Raw genomic sequence first — 12,156 nt, forward strand, 5'->3', positions numbered from 1 at the left:
TGAATTGACCCACGTGGGGCATTCTGAAATGCCCCACGTGGGGCATCTGGAAATGCCCCACGTGGGGCATTTTGAAATGACCCACGTGGGGCATTCTGAAATGCCCCACGTGGGGCATCTGGAAATGCCCCACGTGGGGCATTTTGAAATGACCCACGTGGGGCATTCTGAAATGCCCCACGTGGGGCATCTGGAAATGCCCCACGTGGGGCATCTGGAAATGCCCCACGTGGGGCATTTTGAAATGACCCACGTGGGGCATTTTGAAATGACCCACGTGGGGCATTTTGAATTGACCCACGTGGGGCATTCTGAAATGCCCCACGTGGGGCATCTGGAAATGCCCCACGTGGGGCATTTTGAAATGACCCACGTGGGGCATTCTGAAATGCCCCACGTGGGGCATCTGGAAATGCCCCACGTGGGGCATTTTGAAATGACCCACGTGGGGCATTCTGAAATGCCCCACGTGGGGCATCTGGAAATGCCCCACGTGGGGCATCTGGAAATTACCCACGTGGGGCATTTTGAAATGACCCACGTGGGGCATTCTGAAATGCCCCAAGTGGGGCATCTGGAAATGCCCCACGTGGGGCATCTGGAAATTACCCACGTGGGGCATTTTGAAATGACCCACGTGGGGCATTTTGAAATGACCCACTTGGGGCATTTTGAAATGACCCACGTGGGGCATTCTGAAATGCCCCACGTGGGGCATCTGGAAATGACCCACGTGGGGCATTCTGAAATGCCCCACGTGGGGCATCTGGAAATTACCCACGTGGGGCATTTTGAAATGACCCACGTGGGGCATTCTGAAATGCCCCACGTGGGGCATCTGGAAATGCCCCACGTGGGGCATCTGGAAATTACCCACGTGGGGCATTTTGAAATGACCCACGTGGGGCATTTTGAAATGACCCACGTGGGGCATTCTGAAATGCCCCACGTGGGGCATCTGGAAATGCCCCACGTGGGGCATTTTGAAATGACCCACGTGGGGCATTCTGAAATGCCCCACGTGGGGCATCTGGAAATGCCCCACGTGGGGCATTTTGAAATGACCCACGTGGGGCATTCTGAAATGCCCCACGTGGGGTATCTGGAAATGCCCCACGTGGGGCATCTGGAAATGACCCACGTGGGGCATTTCAGAATGCCCCACGTGGGTCATTTCAAAATGCCCCACGTGGGTCATTTCAAAATGCCCCACGTGGGTCATTTCAAAATGCCCCACGTGGGTCATTTCAAAATTCTGAAATGCCCCACGTGGGGCATCTGGAAATGCCCCACGTGGGGCATTTTGAAATGACCCACGTGGGGCATTTTGAAATGACCCACGTGGGGCATTTTGAAATGACCCACGTGGGGCATTTTGAAATGACCCACGTGGGGGCCCCACGTGGGTCATTTCAAAATGCCCCACGTGGGTCATTTCAAAATGCCCCACGTGGGGCATTTCCAGATGCCCCACGTGGGGCATTTCCAGATGCCCCACGTGGGGCATTTCAGAATGCCCCACGTGGGACATTTCCAGATGCCCCACTTGGGGCATTTCAGAATGCCCCACGTGGGTCATTTCAAAATGCCCCACGTGGGTCATTTCAAAATGCCCCACGTGGGTCATTTCAAAATTCTGAAATGCCCCACGTGGGGCATCTGGAAATGCCCCACGTGGGGCATTTTGAAATGACCCACGTGGGGCATTTTGAAATGACCCACGTGGGGCATTTTGAAATGACCCACGTGGGGCATTTTGAAATGACCCACGTGGGGCATTCTGAAATGCCCCACGTGGGGCATCTGGAAATGCCCCACGTGGGGCATTTTGAAATGACCCACGTGGGGCATTCTGAAATGCCCCACGTGGGGCATTCTGAAATGCCCCACGTGGGTCATTTCCAGATGCCCCACGTGGGGCATTTCCAGATGCCCCACGTGGGGCATTTCAGAATGCCCCACGTGGGTCATTTCAAAATGCCCCACGTGGGTCATTTCAGAATGCCCCACGTGGGGCATTTCAGAATGCCCCACGTGGGGCATTTTGAAATGACCCACGTGGGGCATTTTGAAATGACCCACGTGGGGCATTCTGAAATGCCACACGTGGGGCATCTGGAAATGCCCCACGTGGGGCATTCTGAAATGACCCACGTGGGGCATTTTGAAATGGCATCTGGAAATGCCCCACGTGGGGCATTTTGAAATGACCCACGTGGGGCATTCTGAAATGCCCCACGTGGGGCATCTGGAAATGCCCCACGTGGGGCATTTTGAAATGACCCACGTGGGGTATTTGGAAATGCCCCACGTGGGGCATCTGGAAATGCCCCACGTGGGGCATTTTGAAATGACCCACGTGGGGCATCTGGAAATGCCCCACGTGGGGCATCTGGAAATGCCCCACGTGGGGCATTATGAAATGACCCACGTGGGGCATTATGAAATGACCCACGTGGGGCATTCTGAAATGCCCCACGTGGGGCATCTGGAAATGCCCCACGTGGGGCATCTGGAAATGCCCCACGTGGGGCATTCTGAAATTCCCCACGTATGGCATCTGGAAATGCCCCACGTGGGGCATCTGGAAATGCCCCACGTGGGGCATTTTGAAATGACCCACGTTGGGCATTCTGAAATGCCCCACGTGGGGCATCTGGAAATGCCCCACGTGGGGCATCTGGAAATGCCCCACGTGGGGCATTTTGAAATGACCCACGTGGGGCATTCTGAAATGCCCCACGTGGGGCATCTGGAAATGCCCCACGTGGGGCATTTTGAAATGACCCACGTGGGGCATTCTGAAATGACCCACGTGGGGCATTCTGAAATGCCCCACGTGGGGCATCTGGAAATGCCCCACGTGGGTCATTTCAAAATGACCCACGTGGGGCATTTTGAAATGACCCACGTGGGGCATTTTGAAATGCCCCACGTGGGGCATTTTGAAATGACCCACGTGGGGCATTCTGAAATGACCCACGTGGGGCATTCTGAAATGCCCCACGTGGGGCATCTGGAAATGCCCCACGTGGGGCATCTGGAAATGCCCCACGTGGGGCATTTTGAAATGACCCACGTGGGGCATTCTGAAATGCCCCACGTGGGGCATCTGGAAATGCCCCACGTGGGCCATCTGGAAATGCCCCACGTGGGGCATTCTGAAATGCCCCACGTGGGGCATTCTGAAATGCCCCACGTGGGGCATCTGGAAATGCCCCACGTGGGGCATCTGGAAATGCCCCACGTGGGGCATTTTGAAATGACCCACGTGGGGCATTCTGAAATGCCCCACGTGGGGCATCTGGAAATGCCCCACGTGGGGCATTTTGAAATGACCCACGTGGGGCATTCTGAAATGCCCCACGTGGGGCATCTGGAAATGCCATACGTGGGGCATCTGGAAATGCCCCACGTGGGGCATTCTGAAATGCCCCACGTGGGGCATCTGGAAATGCCCCACGTGGTGCATTTTGAAATGACCCACGTGGGGCATTCTGAAATGCCCCACGTGGGGCATCTGGAAATGCCCCACGTGGGGCATCTGGAAATGCCCCACGTGGGGCATTTTGAAATGACCCACGTGGGGCATTCTGAAATGCCCCACGTGGGGCATCTGGAAATGCCATACGTGGGGCATCTGGAAATGCCCCACGTGGGGCATCTGGAAATGCCCCACGTGGGGCATTTTGAAATGACCCACGTGGGGCATTCTGAAATGCCCCACGTGGGGCATCTGGAAATGCCCCACGTGGTGCATTTTGAAATGACCCACGTGGGGCATTCTGAAATGCCCCACGTGGGGCATTTTGAAATGACCCACGTGGGGCATTCTGAAATGCCCCACGTGGGGCATCTGGAAATGCCCCACGTGGGGCATTTTGAAATGACCCACTTGGGGCATTCTGAAATGCCCCACGTGGGGCATCTGGAAATGCCCCACGTGGGGCATCTGGAAATGCCCCACGTGGGGCATTTTGAAATGACCCACGTGGGGCATTCTGAAATGCCCCACGTGGGGCATCTGGAAATGCCCCACGTGGGTCATCTGGAAATGCCCCACGTGGGGCATTTTGAAATGACCCACGTGGGGCATTCTGAAATTCCAGGGCATCTGGAAATGCCCCACGTGGGGCATTTTTAAATGACCCACGTGGGGCATTCTGAAATGCCCCACGTGGGGCATCTGGAAATGCCCCACGTGGGGCATCTGGAAATGCCCCACGTGGGGCATTTTGAAATGACCCACGTGGGGCATTCTGAAATTCCCCACGTGGGGCATTCTGAAATGCCCCACGTGGGGCATTTTGAAATGACCCACGTGGGGCATTCTGAAATGCCCCACGTGGGGCATCTGGAAATGCCCCACGTGGGGCATTTTGAAATGACCCACGTGGGGCATTCTGAAATGCCCCACGTGGGGCATCTGGAAATGCCCCACGTGGGGCATTTTGAAATGACCCACGTGGGGCATTCTGAAATGACCCACGTGGGGCATTTTTGCCGGCCGCGTCATATTAGTATTTTGTTTAATTTAATTTAATTTTAATTTTTTTAATTTTTGCACCTTTTTCAATTCAAATTAGTTTATATTATTATTATTATTATTATTTTTTATTATTATTTTTTGTTCATAATGTTTTTTTACAAATCATCTGCATTTTAGATTTTTAAATATTTAGTGCATTCTAGTTCTTAAGTTTTTAGGTACGACCAAGTTTTTTGTATTATCACGACTATGACATACTGTTTTAACACAACAACATTTTTTTATAAAAATATTTATTTATAATTTTTAATTTTCTTCCTAAATCAAATGGCATACTTCATTTCGTAATCAAAATCATCGGAAACGGTATAATTACATAATTATAAAAACAGATTTAATACTTTATTTTATTACTTAAAAAAAATTATTGTCAAAATCTTGTATAAATCTGGTATATGTTATTTTGTATACTTTTACCTTTTGGAGGTGTGTCTAAACAAGTGAATTTTTGAATCCATAACAAAATAACATTTCATGTATAAATAGCCCAGGGAAATTAGTAATTTAAATCGCATTTTTCGCGGGACAAAATTTTTTTCATGGAATGTGTTCGGGTGGTTGTCCTTATCATAAAAGTCAATTTGTTGGGAAAATTGGAGGTTGGGAACAGCCGCCATCTTGGAAAAGAGATTGGTAGCGTTTTTATTGAATAGCTCCATTGTTATTCATTTTAACAGAAAATGACAAAGGTAGGACTTATTAACAATAAAATTATCTAAACAATGATATACAAAACAATTCCGTGAGTTGATTAAATAAAATTTTATAGTTGGTCAAAGTGCGGGTTTGTATCGCAAGGTTGGGACAAAATGACATTTTTTCATATATCTGACGAACTTTTGATTTGTTTGGATAATTCTTCAAGAATGTATTATAGTACTTATAATTACCTATAAAATGAGCCCACAATCGTTATTGTAACCATCGTATTGTAGAAGTAATCTAACTCCGAAACTCTCCATGTACTAGTCAAAAGTGAGAAAAAAGCTAGTTTTTTGCTAGTAGGCCGAGAAAATTTTGGGAGTAGAGGTATAACCAAAATATAAGTACGCAGTTTTGCTGCCATACTCGTGTTAATGTCGATTTCAAAGGTCTGACAACTCTAATTTTGGGCTTTATACGGTTTTTGGGGGGTTAAATAACTTAAATTTTCCAGTTAACGTGAATGGGCTAAATTTGTACTATTTGAAATTATAAATATACAAGCTGATGCTCTATTATTTTTCCTAAATCTGGACACCTTAATCTCGGCTATGGGGTTAATAGAACTCACGATATAAGCTTTTTTAACTAACCATATCAGGCTTTTCAATTCAAATAAACAAACAAAAATCGAAACAAAAAAGCCTCTAAAACATAATCGTATAAACGGCTTATATCTTGAGTTCTATTGGTCACATCCTCAAGATTGGGGTGTCTAGATTTAGGAAAAATAATAGGGAATCAGCTTGTATATTTATAATTTCAAATAGTATAAATTTAGCCCATTCACGTTAACTGGAAAACTTACGTTATTAAACCCCCCAAAAACCGTATAAAGCCCAAAATTAGAGTTGTCAGACCTTTGAAATCGACATTAACACGAGTATGGCAGCAAAACTGCGTACTTATATTTTGGTTATACCTCTACTCCCAAAATTTTCTCGGCCTACTAGCAAAAAACTAGCTTTTTTCTCACTTTTGACTAGTACATGGAGAGTTTCGGAGTTAGATTACTTCTACAATACGATGGTTACAATAACGATTGTGGGCTCATTTTATAGGTAATTATAAGTACTATAATTCATTCTTGAAGAATTATCCAAACAAATCAAAAGTTCGTCAGATATATGAAAAAATGTCATTTTGTCCCAACCTTGCGATACAAACCCGCACTTTGACTAACTATAAAATTTTATTTAATCAACTCACGGAATTGTTTTGTATATCATTGTTTAGATAATTTTATTGTTAATAAGTCCTACCTTTGTCATTTTCTGTTAAAATGAATAACAATGGAGCTATTCAATAAAAACGCTACCAATCTCTTTTCCAAGATGGCGGCTGTTCCCAACCTCCAATTTTCCCAACAAATTGACTTTTATGATAAGGACAACCACCCGAACACATTCCATGAAAAAAATTTTGTCCCGCGAAAAATGCGATTTCATGCCCATATTTTGACTAATTGCCCTGAGCTAAAATACAAATTGAAATATTTATTTTCTCCAAAAGCTAAATTCCTTCAATTTAAAATGCATCAATATTTACGAATTGGTTTCCCCATTTCTGAAGTCAAGTTCAATGTCATATTTAAATGAGCTAATACAAGTTCAACGTAACTCAGTTTTCTAATAAATCTTTACCTGTTTATTTGTTTATATGAGATTGAATACTAGTTTTTTTTGTATATTCGATTTATTAATTCAATCTATGGTAACATATCTATACGTGTTACGATTTCGAAAATAGATGAATGTATTTAATTTACAGAATAAAATTAAAAATATGTAAACAAAAATAAAAGCGATTAAATTTATCAGTTGCACTTTGTATTTGATGTAAAAATAAAACATTTCATTTCATTTCATGAAAATTTCCACACAAACTGATTGCAATATTCCATGTTAATATACAAATTGAAAAAACAAAATTAAATTGGCAGCGGTTTCAAATAAAATTTCTTTTTATCAAATTGACTTTAAACAAACAATATAACTGTGCATTTTAATGATTGGAAATTGAATAATAACAAGCACAAACTTAAAAATTAAAAAATAAACTAAAATTGTAATTTCAATAATTATAAGTTTTTCTATGATAAATTCAAACATAATGTTGAGGCTTTTAGAATTAATTATTATTAAAAGCATTCAATTCTTTTGATAATGAAAAACATGTGATATGAGTTCATTTTGGTATAATAAAATTACAAGGCATTTAAAATTTAATATTTTTGTTAAATAAACCCAGAAGTGATAATTTATTATGTAAATCACTAGTTACAAATTTCGTGTTTTTTGGAGGTTTTTGACTTAACGTTTTATAAGTGATGGTGAGATTTGCATTTGAGTAATTTCAGAAGATCAATGACATTGCATTTATTTCTGTTATTAATACAAAAGCTGCAGGTTGTAAAGTTATAGGTACCATCGATAAATGAGATCCAAAAATGTCTTTGAGGTCTGGTTGACGAGTTATTTGCAATTTTTATTTTTTATGGATTTTCTAAAAAATCCAAGATTAACCCCTTGCTCAGAAAAATGCATTTTGAAAAATTTCTCCTATATCCATCGAGTGAAAAGTCAAAAGAAAGAACTTTTTAAGCTCTATTCATAAATAAAATCCAAAATTTTCTGGTTGGTCTGGTTGCTGAGTTATTTATGCAATCCAAATAGGTACAATAATTACAAATCTATTTTTTATGGATTTTCGAAAAAATCCAAGGTTAACCCCTTGCATTTTGAAAAATTTCTCAAAAAAATCCGAAAGTTTCTTTGAGGTCTGTTTGCTGAGTTATTTGCAATCGAAATAGGTACAAAAATTACACATATATTTTTTATGAATTTTCGAAAAAAAATTCAAGGTTAACCCCTTGCCCGAAAACAATGAATTTTGAAAAATTTCTCGTAAATCCATTGAGTGAAAAGTCAAAAGAAAGAACTTTTTTAGCTCTATTTATAAATGTAATCCAAAAATTTCTTTGAGGTCTGGTTGCCGAGTTATTTGCAATTGAAATTGGTACAAAAATTAAGGATGGATGGATTTAAGACTTAAATTGTTAGCAGAAAAAATGTTGCCTACAACGCTTCCTTTTTCAGCAGAAATCAGTCGTCGACACATTGCCATGCCACTGCCCTCTTCTTTTGCTTAAAAAGGCTCCCGAGTGTAATTCTATATATTGCGGGCTTCTTTTACTTAATTAAATACTAACTTATTTCTACTTTTTCAGTTAACTTGCATCCATCTCCTTCAATGGTATAAATTACTTTTCCTGACTCTATTTCCTTATTTTGACCAAGTTAGGGCATTTTTTTCGTCAATCCCTCATGAGTGATCATATAGTCTTGAAAATAATGTGAAAAAATGTCCAGCTCCTGTTTCTATCATTCTTCATGCCATAAAACCATATAGATGCTAACATAAACTTTCTACTTACCAAACGGAATTTTATGATTTTAAGCCTCTTAACTTGTTCTCATTTGAACTTTAGGGTATGTTACCACACATTGACACATTTTCGCTAAAGTTCCATTTCATAAAAAAATCCACTAACAATATGAGTAAGGATGGCTTTTTTTTGTAGAAGAGAGATAAAAATAAATCCTTCCCTAACCGAAATTCATGGTTCGTCTCGTAAAAATAGGTCAAGTTATATCACTTGAAAGCTTCCTTGTGGACAAATTTTTCCAATTAATGTTTACCTTTGGTATATCTCTTGGCTTTCATTCTTAGGCGAGTATTATATTTTGGTAACCCAACATTTTTTTTCAACTCATTGCTTCAAGGATGAAACATTAAATTGATCCCAATTTTATATCGGCAAAATGTAAACCCAATTTCATGGTGTCTACAAAAAAAAAAAACCATTTTGAAACATTGATGATTTTCTATTTGTTTTTACGACAAAGGTGTTTGAGAGTATATAAGTTTATCTGAATTGTTCAGCTACTGCGCTGTTTCACACTCAAGTAAAATGTTACAGGCAAATATAAATTTTGGAATGAAAGCGATGAACAAAACAAAGCTTCTTAAAGTAAATTCAAAGAATCGTTTGCCCACATCCACAATAGTGTACCTGAAACCTGTTATGTTTTAAGTATTTTTGGGGAAATACCGTGTCACGTGAAATTTTATGATTTGCATATAAGAATTTCATCAGCAAAGTAAGTTATCAAAATAAAAAAAAAAAAAAACATACAACTTTGTTAAAACTTATGTAAAAATTATGAAAATGATTTTAAAAGCCGACACGATGGGCACTTATCTAAAGGCTTTGAATGCATTTTAGTCTGTCGTTTTTTTTTTTTCAACAGTACCTATTTCATCTAAGTTCTAAGGCATTAGTTTTTAATAAACTTTATGTACTCTCAGCCCTCGTCAAAGATGTGACATCGTAAAATTCACCTAACAAAAGTTCAATAAACCTTCGTTAAAATAACGACGTTTGATCTGAAGATATATACAATACTACAAGAAGTAGTTGTTGAAATCAAACATTTTGCGTCTTATAAAAAAGCAGTCGAGTTTCAGTTTAAAATATAAACTACGATTACTAAAACTTGAATTTTTTTCAGTGTATGAATGCAAATAGCTACTTTTATGATCCAGTAGATGCATAACAAATAAAATAAAAAATTGTTTGTGGTTTCAGTAATAAATGCTTACATATTTGCTAACAATATTAATTGGAAATCTGAAACACGTTATAGTAAAAAAAAAGATACTTTAAAAATAAGGGGTTTTTCTGTTTACCTTTAACACATTAATTAAGAATAAAATCAAATAAAACGTGACAATATTCTCGGAAATTCCCGATTTGTATTTCTTAGCATCATTGAATTATTATGTATTGTCATTTTGATTTAAAGCTTTCTGAAAGTGTTTTATTCACACGAATATGACAGGCAGAACGCTTCTTAGAAGAGAAATTCTCTTCTTGATTTCAAAACAGAATTCACTCTAAGAAAACTTTTTTACTTATTTGAATTTCGATGTAGGTAAATCCTTAAGGGTAAATATATTTTGATCTATTTACTATAGTACATTTTATTTAAATTTGTAATCAAATTAAACATACAAAAGATCCAGCTTAGGTACGTTCCACTGTACTCTCTTCATTTCGAACTATGAACATTATGCTGTTGTTTTTAATAAAAGTTTGCTATGGTATTTGCTTTCGAAATTTATATTTTTTATATTATTAAAATTAAATTCTGCGTTTACAATTTTCATTTTTAATTAATATCTACAGGAAGAAATCAAAGAAATTTGGATTTTAAGAGATTTTTGAAATATATGTTTTTTTTTTAACTGAGCTGTTTAGATACAAAAAAATATATATTATACATTTGTAGGCTTTCTCGAGAAAGATAATTCCAAGAAAAAATTTTTAAGCTTATATTTGTTGAACTTAATAAAGAAGCTGCGAAATAATAAGTGAAGGAATAAATAATTTTTCATATAAAATTCTTTTTTCTTAACAACTTCAACCGATTTGAGCTAGCCAAAGACGAACGATATTATAGTATATTTTTACATATTATTAAACCTTTGATCCCTATACAACTTTTGACCAATATTACATTGCAAAATTAGAGTAGGTACCTACTTTTTTTCGGCCATACAAAAGTGACACACCGTAGTGTGTGTGGCAGCAGTGATTAATTTGACATTAAATCAAAGATTATTTGTTCGATTTGAAACCTGTAATTTTACATAGTTATTACCAAAAAGTAATTTCTCAGGACGCAAAAATTACGAAATAGGTATTGAAGAAGGGAAATTTCGATTTTCGATGCACTACACTTCTACAGTACCGAATGAAAAACAAATAAAACCAAATTACATTAAAAAAAAAGTTTAAAAAGTATATGTATTTGAAAGTTAGTAACTTTTATAAACTATTATGTTGGATTCATACAATTTTCTTTTTCTAAAGTGTTAAAAAATAACACTTAGGTAATTTTCTTAATGGCACATTAAAAAGATTGTTGTTGCTTTGTTTTCAAGATAAAGTATAAATGTAAGGTACATATGGAAAAAAGTAAAGCGACTGATTTCGAAGGATATACTTGAAGCTATTAAAACTTAAGAAAATACCATTGGCTAACCACTCTCTTAAAGAGCAACGCCTTAGTTTTTGTCGGTCTTATGGCATGAAGTAAAGTACTTTTGGAAAACGTCATTTTCATGTTACTATAGTTTTGCGTCTATTGAAGATATCTTTTTATTTGAAACACCATTTTAAAGCTTAAGAATATTAATTTTTTTATTAAATATTAAAAAATTTCCTATTAATTATCCCCGAATTAAACACAATTTTTGAAAAACTTGAAGCTATTAAAACTTAAGAAAATACCATTGGCTAACCACTCTCTTAAAGAGCAACGCCTTAGTTTCTGTCGGTCTTATGGCATGAAGTAAAGTACTTTTGGAAAACGTCATTTTCATGTTACTATAGTTTTGCGTCTATTGAAGATATCTTTTTATTTGAAACACCATTTTAAAGCTTAAGAATATTAATTTTTTTATTAAATATTAAAAAATTTCCTATTAATTATCCCCGAATTAAACACAATTTTTGAAAAACTGGTAATTTTGCGGATTTTTCATGGTTTTTGACTGACCCAGAACCTTGGCTATTATATATATACAAGGCTAATACTTACCAAATATTAAATATAGATATTTTTCAACAAAATAAATCTTAAATCTCGATATCTTCAATAGACGCAAAACTATACACTGAGAGAAAAAACAACTTAAAATCAACGAAAACCACGTTGATTCAACTATTTTTCGGAATGATTTTGCGTTGAAGACGAAAATTTTAAAATCAAAGTAGAACATCGTTAGTTTAAAGTAGTTTAAATGAAAGTTGTTTTTAATACAGTAAAATAAGGAGA

This window comes from Episyrphus balteatus, chromosome 1 (assembly GCF_945859705.1).
Source record: "Episyrphus balteatus chromosome 1, idEpiBalt1.1, whole genome shotgun sequence".
Lineage (NCBI taxonomy): Eukaryota > Metazoa > Arthropoda > Insecta > Diptera > Syrphidae > Episyrphus > Episyrphus balteatus.